The sequence below is a fragment of the Sebastes fasciatus genome, chromosome 3 (genome assembly GCF_043250625.1).
Source record: "Sebastes fasciatus isolate fSebFas1 chromosome 3, fSebFas1.pri, whole genome shotgun sequence".
Taxonomy (NCBI): Eukaryota; Metazoa; Chordata; class Actinopteri; order Perciformes; family Sebastidae; genus Sebastes; species Sebastes fasciatus.
In genome coordinates, this window is record NC_133797.1 from 21,679,367 (window position 1) to 21,693,215 (window position 13,849).

Consider the following 13,849-nt stretch of genomic DNA (forward strand, 5'->3'; position numbering starts at 1 on the left):
TTAAAAGATTTGAGTCAAGAACTTGATTATATCAATTTGTTGCTAGAGAGCCCAGAATGTAAATTATTACACAATAAATGAAGTATTTTGTGCCTAAAAGGTGTAAATCTTATTCAAGCAACCACATTGTAATGTTAAAAAGAGTTTAACTCCCCTTGGAGGTCTTTTTTTTAATTTTTTTTATTGTGTTCTAACATTGAATCAAACATTTAATGTGTTTTTTTCGACACTGATAAATAACAGAAAAAACAATATGTCAACACCATAATACTTTTTATAGGCACTGTAGTTGTATAGTGATTAGAGTAATAGTTTTTTTTATGTTTTGGTAACAATTTCTAGCTGCCATTTTCAGTTAAGAGTCTTTTTTTGCAGATGACTGAAGCTTTGGTGAAGTTTTAGTAGTTTACCTCTTTGCATGATTCATACATATTGATATTTGGGTTGGATATAGTTTGAAATGTTCCAATATTAGTGCTACATGTTTTGGTATTTGCTAACAATATAATACTTTTCCCAATACTTAATTTAAATTACAAAATCCTTGTTTTTATTTAACAAAAGTAGCCACATTTACACTTTAAAATGACTTTTCACAGCCAGTCATAACTACAAGAACTTTGCATGAATAAAACTGTTTTAAAATTAGCAACATTTTGATTTATTTCAGGAACTATCTGACTAAATAAGTAAACAAAAGTATGGATATGATGAGACTTTTGATGCTTTAAATACAGTTTTTCATTCTCTATGGCGCTTCAGATGGATTTTGGTTGCTGCCACAAAAGGTTAAAACACAGCCCTATACATTTGATGGACATGTTTATTCTACGTTAAAGTGATTACTGGAGTAAGAAGCAGTATTTCAGTGTTGCGGTGTAGTAGTGATTGTATTTGTATTGGTTGTTCTAAGAGAAGAACTCAACCCCGGATCTTTTAGTTCACCATGTATAGCTTTATAACCCTGCACCTCAGACCCCGGCTTCCTCGGCTTTTGTACACTACTATACACGCTGAGATGAATTAGTGGGCAATCCATTCAAGTGTTGGGAACAATGCCCCTGTGGAAAAAAAGGGTTTCTCCCCGGGTCAGGTCAAGGGAGAGGGCGGTGTCACCCCCCGGTTGCTGTGGAAGCCGAGAGTAACACGGAAAACTCAATTCTCTGACGTCATCCCAGAGGAGGAAGATGTTGGGGGGCTTGATTTATTTCTGTGGGAGCAGGAGAGGGGCTGAATAGTAGTTGCCAACTTGGGTCAACTCGAGTGGTCTTTATTGCCTGAAAATCTGTCCTTGTCTTGTAAATTAAATTTTAGTCTTCAATGAAAAACGGTTAAAAAATAAAAAAACGCAACAAAAGAAGAAAGAAAAGAGGAAGATAATTAAAGCGCATTGGTTGCATGCCTTTGTCTTATGTCACTCCCACCCATTACCACCCACATCTCTCAGCTATAAACTGTGTAACAAAGAGCCCAAAATAAGAATGTAAGAAAAGTGTCAACAACTGGCACATCTTTTCTGTGCTAAAATAAAAACACAAATACAATATTTTGTCTCGATAAATATTGTTTTGGGGATTTCTGAGCGTTGCTCAGTGGCTCCTGTGTTGTGTTTTGCGCGTGCCTGTAAGTAGTGTTTCGCAGGCATTAAAGTGTATTCTAATGAAGCCTGCTGTGTCTCTGGGCCCTTGGGCAAACACTTTTCCCCACCGCCGCCGTAAACATGTTTGCATTCCCTCCATGTTTCCCTGCTATTGTCTCTATGGTGACCTGAACACCTGCTTTATTCGTCACCTTACTCAGCATCTGTTGCCAGTTGTTAAGCCGAGTTTTCACTAAATCAAACAGTACGTGTGTTATTCAGCTCATAATGCTGTGATTAATCCGTAAGCTTCCGTGGCAGACGTTGGTGCACAAGACTGTGAAAGCCAACAAGTACAGCGAGATTTGCCTAAAGCTGATCTTGGCACCGGGCTCAGATTGCTGAAGCAACAATTGGCGAGCAGAGCCAGAGGTGATGCAGACGCAGTGGTCTGCTGCAGGCAAGACACTGATCACCTGTTAACAAAAGAACAAACAGAAGGAGAGTCAAAGCTCTTGTTTTTGATCCGTAGCCTCGCAGAGGGTGGTGTCCCGTCTCATCCCTCCTTCTTGTCATTACCTCGCCCGAGTGGGTTTTGTTTCACCTGGTTTACTTTTTCTCCGGGTGAGTAATGCCTTTGTATTTTTCATTAGGAGATTCAGTGTTTGTTTTTTGTCTGAAGTGTAATAGACTTCTGGAAAATGTAAGTTTGAAGCTGCTTTATTATTGTTTGGGACAGTGTCTTTCATATTCAAGTTCAGCAAACAATTTTGTGTCCACCTGACCACTTGAAGTCCAATGTTCACTCTCCTTTTAGCTCTGTTTTGGTCTCCACCGACTCTTGAGGGAAATATCTGGCACTTTAGTAGCTGAATGCGTCACCGTGTTCACCAGCTTGTTGCTAATTTTGTCCATCTGGGTTTTTTTAAAGACAGCAGTTCACTGTCCTCTTAAATTGGTTAGAAAACAATTGAGGTCCTGCTCGATCTTCAGCATAGCAATTAAATCCACCTTAAAACTGTCCTTGATGTTCCTCTGCCTGGACTCAAAATTGGCACACAATTCACAAACGTTACTATAAATAGAGCGCAATCTCCCTACGCCATCTCTCTCTGCGTCAACGTCCCATTCAGTGTGAGAGGAAAGCTGTCAGCTGGAGGTGACACTACGGCACTACGGTCTTTTTAACACATACAATTTCGTAGGCAGCTCAATTATTAACCTCCGAACCCTGATTATCTGTAATTTTTCTGTAATTGAGCGAGAAATGCTGGAGGATTAAATTAATGTATTTTTTATTGTTAGGGATAATTGGGCAACAATGAATGTTTTCTGAATTGAGTTAGTAGAAACTGTACAACAATTTCACTGTGTGTGAAAAAAATTAATATCTGTCACTTTAGTAGCTAAATGCTTCACTGTGTTCACCAGCTGGTTGCTATTTTGTCCGTCTGGGGTTTGGTGCTGGGCAGGAATAGTGCAGTTTTGTCAGAACACCTTTTAAAGATTTGACTTTTTTCAAACCAGAAAGTTTGTGACCTGGTAGCCATGTTGAGAAAAGTTGAGGAAATACCAAGCACCGCGCCCCAGCCGGAGCACAGCCAATAGGAACGCTCTCTCTCTCTCTGAAATGGCCTGTGATTGGTCAAAGTCTCCCGTCACGGGCTAGATTTTCTAAAGCCTGGAAACAGAGCCATGAGGAGGTGCAGAAGTCTAGTTATCTCTCAGAACACGTGAATTACAATATGCTGAAAGGTTATTATGGAATTTTTGCCCAATGATGCCAAAAACATTCTGCCGACCGCAGGTTTAACCTGCATGTTATTGTTTTTCTTTTATCAATCTGATGAAGGTCGAAAAAATCATACATAAATTTTCCTTTAGTAAGCGAGTGTGCAAGTGTGTTTTTTTCACTTTCTTTCAAGTTGTTTAGTGAATAAAATGTAAGAAAATAGTCAAAAGTGGCCTTCACAATGTGGCAGAGCTCAAGGTGACGTCTTCAAATGGCTTGTTTTGTTTGACCAACAGCCCAAAACCCAAAGATATTCAATTTACAACGATGTAAAACAGAGAAAAGTAGCAAATTCTCACATTTGAGAAGCTGGAACCAGTAAATGTTTTGACAGTTTTACCTAATAAATGGCTAAAATGATTAATCGATTATATGAAAACCTGTCAACTAAACAATGAATCCACTAATCATTTCAGCAGTGTTGCTTTCTGAAATAAGTTTGAGGTTAATGTGTGTCATCATAGCAAAGATTTATTTTTGTATTGTATTAAGGGATATTATCATTCATGTCTCACATACACATGTCACATGTTTAGGAATTATCAGCTGTTTACCAACACAACTTTAATGAGTGAGGCGTGTTTCTGCCTGGTCAGTTGTTAAGAGGATCAGCGCAGATTCCTTGTTTGTTTGAGTCAGATGTAGAAAGGTTTTGCTGCTGGTTATATGATTAGATGAATTCCCTCCTCAGTTACAGGTTAGCTGATATAACCTGTGTTACGGGTGAGATAGTCACTCATATAAGTCTTAGCTGAACCCGTCTGAAGCCTGTTTAAACAGCAGCATTGCGTGCTCTGCAAACTGCCAGCTTTAATCTTTAAAATCTGAAAACCTCGTTTCAGACACAGGCTGTTATTAGCAGATTTATGCTAAGCCTGGGGGATATGTTGTGTTGGGGGCGACTGTATCTGCACACAGTCTTTATGAAATCCTTCCTTCTCTGACGCTGCAGGTGTTTGTGTAGCAAGAGGAGGCACGGTGGAGGTACTGCAGGTACGAGACAAGTTTTCGGAGGGTTTAATTTTGATCAATGTGCTTCTCCATTAGATTGTTCTCCTGCATGGGAGAACAGGATTTATGATATGGTGCTATACAGAGCTGATGTAAGCTATAACATGATTTGTGACAGTGTTGGCAGTCTTTGTCTTCTGGCGATCTCCAGCTATTAGTTCCACTATATCCCATATCATTAATAAGTTCTTCTTAAGAAAAGTAATATTGCACTTTAAAGCACACTAGAGGGGGATCTATTATTAGCCAGTATGTAACAGGAGGAATGATTACAGAAAGAAGAAAAACCTGTTTCAATGTTCCTAATGAGCTCCTGACTATTGTTTTAAGACTGATTTGAAAAATTGTGAACCTATCCTTTAAAAATGATCAAATTATGGTGCTTCTCCGTTAAACTGTAGCACCATAAAGATATCTTTTAAATACATATTCTCGTGACAGTTTTAGCATACATATTATTGGTAATGCTTTTTTGAAATGAGAGCACAGTCATTTCTAGGAAAAGAAGCTCAGTTAGTAGATGTTATAGTTGCATGCAACTCATTTTCATGACTCAATAAACAGGACGCAGCAGAACACAATGCCACAATTATTTGACGTGATCATTAATCAGAACTTTAAGTGTCCCAAATAGCCTACTAAGTGTTTTGTACTTTCCAGACTGCACTACGTAACCCAGAAACCCACATTGCTGCCATAAGAACTCCTGACTAAAACCTCAGGTTCAGTAGCTGGATATCAGAACTGGATGCCCAAAATAACCAAGTACCAAGTAGTATCGAAACTTCTCCAGTGGAACGATACCTGCATGCGATCCTTTTTGTGCCCAGATCTAAAAAAAAAATACAACTTGTGTGGTTTTTGCTCACAGCCAATCACCGCAGTTGATTTAATGTGACGTGTGATTGGCCCAATACCGCAGCAGCTACGATCCATTCAGCCGAGATTGCCTGCCTGGGGGGTGGACCCGAGGGTGGTCTTTGCGCTTCCACGACAACGCAGTCCCGCCTCCGTTATCAGCGCAGTCCCGCCTGCGTTATCAGCGGTAACAGACCACTGTATAAGCGCTGTGCAGTGCTGCGACAATTAACGTTAGCTAGCCAGTGGGACACACACACAGCTTTCATTCACATGATGGGTATTGAATGAAGTGCTTTATTGTAGGGCAGTATAATAATTTATCCTCTTTCAATGGAATCGTATCGCGATGATATCATATATCGTGATACACAATTATGGCGTCTGAATTGATAACAAGCACATACTAACTCAAATTTCTCAGAAGATCTGATCAAACTCAGTTAAATCAATCTGTTGTCTTAATCTGATTACTCTGGATTTGTGTGCATGTAAACATAGTCAGTCTATAGCTGGAAATATTTATTAATTTTTTCCACTTGAAACTGTCATGTTCACTTTGCATTAAAGACCTTAATTACATGAAAAAAATACTCAGTAGTTTCCATTTGTCACGTACTCAATTGACACAAACTATAGTATACAAATAGGCTACCATGTCGTTATTTCGTATAGACTATTGAATTACCAGAAAACATGCTATGTCGTGTTATGTATCGTTATCAAGATATGAAATGACCTATTTTGTGATAGAAGATTTTGGCCAGATCGTCTCCTATCAGTATCATTTTAAGGGCACTGGTATCTTAATTTTTTAAACGACACAAGCTGTAAGGTCAGTCGCACACAGTGAAATTGTTGTACAGTTTCTACCAACTTGATTTAGAAAACATTAATTGTTGCCCAATTATCCTTAACAATAAAAAATACCTTATTTTAATCCTCCTCCATTCCTCGCTCACTTACAGAAAATTTACAGATAATCAAGGTTGGGAGGTTAATAATCGAGCTGCCTACAAAACTTTATGGGTTAAAAAGGCCGCAATGTCACCTCCAGCTGACAGCTCTCCTCTCACACTGAATGGGACGTTGATGCAGAGAGAGATGGCGTAGGGAGATTGCGCTCTATTTATAGTAACGTTTGTGAATCGTGTGCCAATTTTGAGTCCAGGCAGAGGAACATCAGGGACAGTTTTAAGGTGGGTTTAATTGCTACGCTGAAGATCGAGCAGGACCTCAATTGTTTTCTAACCAATTTAAGAGGACAGTGAACTGCTGACTATAAAAAGATGCTGATTGCAGAAGACATCTCACTTTTTAAAGAACAGTTTCTTCCTATTTCCTGCCACAAAGTTGCATAATTAGACTCTGTAAAATAATATTAAGTTTTTGGTGACAAGCAAGACAGAGATCATCCTCTGCTGACATAAACCTGAGATGGAGAGATCCATGTTCGTCAATATTGCAGGTTAAGTCCCATTATGGCATGAGGTGCTAAGTACCTTGGCCTCATTAGGAATTTATTCCTCACTCTAGACAAATAACACCACGTAATAATCCCCTTAACACCAATTTTGCAGATTTAAGAGTGAAGAAACTGTTCAGTTTTGTTCCCTGACACGTTAATCCTCCATGCGGAGCCCACTGTGTCATTGTTTTAGAGGTTGTTGTCCTGCACGTGCAGCACATTGGTCAGCCTGAATTCTAGCTGTAACCTAATTCACTCTGTTAAATGTCACATACAGCACTGTTTGAATCAGTGTTCCCTCTTTGGTCCTAATAATGACTTCTGGCTTTTATCATGGATTAAATTAGAGATGGTTAGGGGGAAAAAAGAGCCTGGGAGGATCAGTGCCTTGAACTCTGCTTAGCTTTCAACTTTTATTCAAAGGTTGTCAGACCGGTCGGAGTGAGTGGAGGAAATGAATTGAAACTCTGATGAGGATTATCTGATCTGACAGCTTGTAGACAGAGCTCTGACATTGATGTATTTGCTCATCCGGAGTCCAAATCCTGATCGCTTTGTGTCGAGGGAGTAGAGCTGAAAACTTGAGTGTTTTAACTCGTTCATCCCTCAGCGGTGATTAGGAGCTAGTTTAGTTCTTATGTGTGAGATATCCACCAACGGGGTGTCTGCAGGTCTGTGAAAAGTCTTAACCCTCTGAGACTCATAGACCCATTTTTGTCTTTTTTTAGGGGGGTACAGGGGGTCTTAAGGGGAGATAGCAGGCCAACAGTAGATGTCACATAGAAGTGGTGTACATCATCTGAAAGCTGGGAACCTGAAGATTAATTTGAGATGCTGCTCAGCACTGTGTGTCAAATTGTTCTCGTCATAAATCAGAAATAAATATTAAGTGTTTAAGGGCTTAGAACATTATAATAGAAGTATTTGATGGTCATTCCCATGCTGTATTATGTCTCATAAGTTGTTGCAGTAATATTAAACAGCACTGATTTCAATTTACCAAAAAACGAAGTCCTTCAAAGGCATTAAAAAGTCTTAAATATGATTTTTAAAGGTCTCAAATGATCTTTCTAGCCTGTTTTGGGCAGTAATGGTTATATGATGTTTCTGTATTTGATTTTTATTCACATAAGGTCAGAGGTCTGCAACAATAGTTGTTGCAGACCTCTGACCTTATGTGAAATGTGGACCTCAAATTAATTTGTAATTTTTTTAATTGATTAATTCATCCATCCATTCATTCTTCCTTTTCCTTTTGCTAATCGAGGCCTAGGTCGTGTTTAATAAATAATTTATGATTAGGAATTATACTGCAGGGAAGTGCTGACAAAAATGTGATATAAATGTCAATAAATTCATGCACTTAGTAAATATGTTTAGGCCTGATAGTCCCTACTGGTTTCCATTGATATCTTTCATACTTTCAAATGGCATACTTTGTGGTAAAAAAGTCTTTAATTTAATGTGGTGAACCTTGCAGAAACCCAGACATAGCAGAAAGCTTGTCTGGTTTCTAGAGATAAAACCCAGAAGTTATATTTATTTTGCCCTTCAACAACATGTTGCTTCCTGCGTTATAAATATTTCACTAATCCATAAATGTACACAGGTGACTTGCCTCTGAGTCGGCACTATTGAGTGTCTATCCGCTCAGGACAGCAGTAGATGGGTTAGAAGAGAGGTTACTTTATTCATGGGGACATGAATAATTTACTCTGTCAGGTTCTGCCAGGGTTCACTCAGAAAATACAGCCATAAGCGCTCAATCTTTGAAAATATTTGATAAATCCAGGATTTCCTGAATAATAGGCTCCTTGTCCACAGTGTTTCCCAATTAGACCACTGTTTCTACTGTATTCTGTTGGTGCATTATACAACCAGTGAAACGAGGCGACAAATGACCTGCAGTTCACCAGATATTTCATATTTAGTTTGATACTTAAGCACATTTTGTCCTGATGACAAACTGTTAGAAGAGTAATTTATATGAAGGCGTTTAAAAGATTTTACATAGTTATATTTTATTTGTCCAAGGCACATTTTGTTTAAGGGAGAGGCTGGAAGCTTAATGTGTTTTATGTTACGGACCAGATTTATATGGCTTGAATACATTAGTGCTACAGTCTGTCACCTTCTGCTACATCTGAATGATGAACTGCCGTCCCTCTGCCGTTGCCTGGAACCGCTCTACTGTAAATGTTTGGTTCTGTTTGCTGCACGCACCTAAAAGGTGTCATTTCATATCCTCAGTGTGTGAAAAGAGCATTTTTTGGCAACACGGTGCTTTTGTCTTTGGTATCTGGGCAGTTTGTCCTGGGTGGGGGCAGTGTGTGTGTTTTGTAGCTGATAATATGCTCAACTCTCTCTCTCTTTTGTGTGTCCTCTCCATTGTAAACACAACATGGAAATCAGAGAGATAAGCCAGCGCTGTGAAGAGACTTCCCAAATGGACATGACGTCCTGTTCGTCCAGGGAGCTGCTTCACGATACAGAAACACACAATCCAAGTGGTAAAACACAGACAGTGTGTTTATGTTTGTTTGGAATTATTGTGCAGTTTATTGATAGGTGCAGTTAGTTATGCTTCAGTCAATTCAATCAATCTATCTGTCTAAAACCCCTTTTAAATAGCAGCCATGGAGAGATTCCCCCCTTGGGAGCCATAAACAGGGCTTTGACATTTGTGGTGGTGGAGAAGATGAAGTAGCTTTGCACGGCAGCTGGATTCTCACAATGTCACAACATCAAGCGGGAATCACAGGATCACATATCATACGAAAATCCATCTTGTCAGACTTAAAGTACTGCATTTGTGTCCGGCAATCTTAACTTCAATCAACTTAGCTACTGCAGCTACGGGCGTGGCTTAGGTGTGTGTAATGACACGGAGAGGCGACTGTTTGTTCTCAACAACAATGCTGTCTCCTGAAGAGGTTAGTGTAGATGCAGCAATAGCATCAGTTATATCACAGCTGGAGAGGATTTCTTCAAGGAAAGAAGAGCAAAGAACGGCACTGAAGGCTTTTCTCGATGAAAAAGATGTTTACGCTCTTGTCACGAGTCCGACTGGCCGAGTTTGATTGACAGATGGTTCATCCAATCACCTGCGAAGTATCTTTTTAAAGTGCTTGCCCACTTTCCAAACAGTTTCCAATGACGGCTTCTCTGATGGTTCTGTGTAACAAACCATCTGGAGGGGCAGGTTAGTTAAACAAATCCCCAGTTTGATGACAAAATCTGAATGATTGTTTCCTGCTTGAACTTCTGCTAAAAGCTTCATGAGTCCGTCAATTGACCGAAAATGAATCAAAAACAATTCTGACAATTGTTCAATTAATTTATCATGAAACAAGTCTAATAGTCTACAGCCTCGCTAGCAGCTCTGTGTTGATGAGTTTGGAAAATTCTCAGTGCCACTAGGATCCCATCATTGGCTGCCCCCTCAGCACCGTTGGGACAAGTAGAGATCAAAAACAAACATGTCTGACAGCGACATCCCACTGAGCCCTACGCAAAACGCCTCTCTGCTAACGAGCGTTCCCATGGTAATGATGATGGAGCAGGACTGGCCAAATTCCTCGTGAACGCACCTCTTTGCCCCCACAGTGTCAGTGAAAGACCTCGGCTCCGCGGGGCGTTCACAGACCCTCAGGAAATTGAACTGGAAGTCAGCAACAGGGGATTATTATAGCAGCCGGTGGCGCCTTGACCTTCAGCATTACACAGATTTTATTTGTTTTGGACTTGTGACTCCCTGGATGCTTGTTGACAGTTACCTCCGGTTAAAATCTTTTTCAGAATGGGTTTTTTATAGAACAAAAAAAGAAAAACAATCTGGCCGGAAGTCACTTAATATGAAACTAAAGACAGGTGACAAATGAAAGTAACAGACCACATAAAGTGTATTTAGTGTAGATTCTCCAAGTCTCTCTACTGGAGGGATGAACACTATTCTTCCACAAGATATTCCCCCATTTGGTGATTTTGGACACGTCTGTCTGCCCAAAATCTCACATAGGTGTTCGATTGGATCAAGATCTGGTGACTGTAAAAGTCGTAGCATATAAATCACACATTTCTCATTATTCAATTACAAATAGCTGATAGAAAATGAATCAAGTAATTTTACAAGCAAAAATGTATTGGTTTCAAGTTCTCAAATGTGATTATTTTCTGTTTTTCTTACTCTATTATGATAGTAAATAGTAGTAATAGTCCTTGAGTTTTGGGACTGTTGGTGCTGCACCCAATGCAACTGTTATCAGGCCATTAAATAGGCATTATCGGTCACTATAAGTGCCATAGATGTGGGTCATTAGGGGCCTATTACGTTGTAAAAGTGAAACTTAAAAGCAACGCGTTCTAACGTGTTGTAAAACTGAATGAAACATTTTGAACACAAAAAAAGGCTTCTTTAGGTTTAGGCAAAAAAAAAAAAAAGAGTTAAGTTTAGGATGCGATCCCCTGACTCCTGGGTAAATGTGTTGTGTTCACCATCCAACACCCGTGAACTCTACCCAATATGGAGTTTCCCGCTCTATACTACAGCGCCTGACTTCAGCTTCTGCTCCTGTCATAATTACTAAGGTCCGTAGAGGTCGCTGTCATGCTCTTTCATACCTTCTTTCGGTGATCTACCCTGTGATTATAAATAAAACCTACTATTGGTGTAGGTAGTAGGCCCCATATTGACCGACATCTATGATGCTTGTAGTGACTGATAACAGGTATTTAATAACCTGACAACAGTCTAATCGGCTGGTTGGTCGGACAGAACAACAAAGTGTCACAATCACAATTAGTTGAGTCTTTATAGACCAAACGATTAATTAGTCAATAATGCAAATGAGGTTTATTTGCAGTCCTAACTGACACACAGACATGAGACCCACAGCAATAGAAAGGGACCCAGACACAATTAGTCTGAATATAATTTTGACCCGGCCCGCCTCTGGTCCTGGGTGGGTCTCAGTTACTCAAGTGGACCCATCAGATTACCTCAGATTTGTCTTGCGATTCCTTGAGAGGCCGCTGCTGTAGAAGACCATTTATACGGTCATGTTAACTCTGACCTGTTGATCTGGGCTGTCCTACCTGTCACAGACTAATGACAGAGGGTGGGGTGTCTCTTGTCACTAATGAAGACTGATAGGGATGCCTCGGGGTTGACAACAGGTGGACAATCTGTCTGTGTTCGTTCATGGCAGCAGGTGGATGTGAGGAATCTGGACACACAGACTGCTTTTCTCTCCCTCAGGGCTTCTCTGGATAGTGTTACTGACAGCTGGGTTTCCTCTGTAAATCATTTTAGGAAAAAGATGTCAGTTACAACCTTGTTGGTTGGTTGAAATATCACAAATCACTGTCACGGAGTAGATTTCTTTAGAGAGGCAGGATTAATGTACCTGGAGCCTGAGCACATTAACACAGGGCTCAAATGTTTTACGATACAGTTACAGTCAGTGTGTGAAATTGACGCAAATTGCCTCAACAGTAACACTTTGCGGGGGTCTCTGGAAAAATCTTTTCTGCAATTGTCACGAAAAATGTCTTTTAAAAACTTACTTTGTCCAGCAGTATTCATTAATCAAATTGCTAAGCATTTATTCACAAATATAAATACAGAAAAGTATTGTTGTTGTGTTTCCTCTTATATTGCCATTGAATAGCCGGTTGTTTCTGACGAGGCCTTCTTCCATGGGTGGCGCTGTTGCAAATGGTCTGCAATGCAAATGTTGTGTAGTTTAGAAAACTTAAACGTTACCCCGTACAAACCTGAAAAGCAGTGGCTGTTTTTTTTCTGCTTCGACATCAAGATAGAATATTTTCTAATCTGTAGCCGATGTTTGCTGTGACTGACCTGTGATAGACCTGCTGTGTATAAGGTGAAAATTTGTACAGTGACACATAACCGTGTGTGTGTCAGGTTAGAGAGGCGAGTGTGATGTGTGGATTATGTTGGAGAGTGTAATTGTTGTATATTTGTGCGAGTGGCCTTATTGTTAATGATATTAGCCTTGGTGAGTGCAAAGTGTGTATAGCATAGTTAATTGCATTGGCTTGCATCTATGATATCTTGTATATTGCATATTGAGTCTGTGTAAGACTTCAGCACTGGAGCACTAAGCAATGGGGACCATAGATATATATATATATATACAGTACATAGACGCCGCATTGGCTGCTTCAGCCCGTTGCTGCAATATGTCAATGTCGCCGCCATATTTGGGAAGGCAGGACTGGCCTGTAAACACGTACAAGTGAACGGGGAGCTGCCATTTTTCTGGATGAAAAGCACTAGAACATTTACATTTCTCAACGAGTCCCTTTTTATACTCAAGCGTTTACGATCTACGTGCAGTACTGTCAGTTAAAAAACGTTTGGGCAGCTTCCCTGTTCAATTGTATTTGTTTACAGGCCAGTCCTGCCCTCCCCAATATGGTGTCGACGTTAATGTACGATCCAAAAGCCAATGCGGCATCTACCGAGAGTTAGATGAGAAGATTGATACCAGTCTCAGACTAAGTGGTATCAATCGTCTCACCTAACTCTCGGCAGAGAAAGCGAATAAGCGTCCAACTATTCCTTTCAGTATGAATCTACAGCCAGGAGACTGTTGGCTTAGCATAAATGGGGAAACAGCCAGCCTAGTTAAAATGTTCCAGCAAAGATGACTCAAATGTCTTGTTTTGTCCACAACTCAAAGATATTCTGTTTACGGTCATAGAGGAGTAAAGAAACCAGAAAATATTCACATTTAAGAAGCTGTAATTACTCAAACCAATTAATTCATTATCAAAATAGTTGCAGATTAATTAAATAGTTCACAACTAAATAATTAATCGTTGCAGCTCTACATTTTATGCTTCAATTTTTATATGAATTAAACAAACAAGCAGCTGAGATGACAGTGAACGGACAGTTCAACTCTTTGTTCATGAGTTCTCCATAGCATCTCTTAAGAGTAGTCACGTTTTTAGCACCGCAGAAGGAGATGACTCAGTGTGAGGTCAGATGCTTTTTCATGAATTAGACATGAGTGACGGTGTGGTCCAGCTCTTAGGACGGGACAGCTGAGTGTGCAGGCTGATGCTAGCAACATGAGGCCATTAGTGACGTCTGCTTTATTAATTAGTCATA

General features: G+C 39.9%; 1 protein-coding gene across 1 annotated transcript in view; it reads left to right on the plus strand.

Moving 5' to 3' along the window:
* Positions 1 to 13,849, plus strand: part of fhdc1 (FH2 domain containing 1) — a 38,797-nt gene that overhangs the window by 1,486 nt on the left and 23,462 nt on the right. The window lies entirely within an intron of this gene.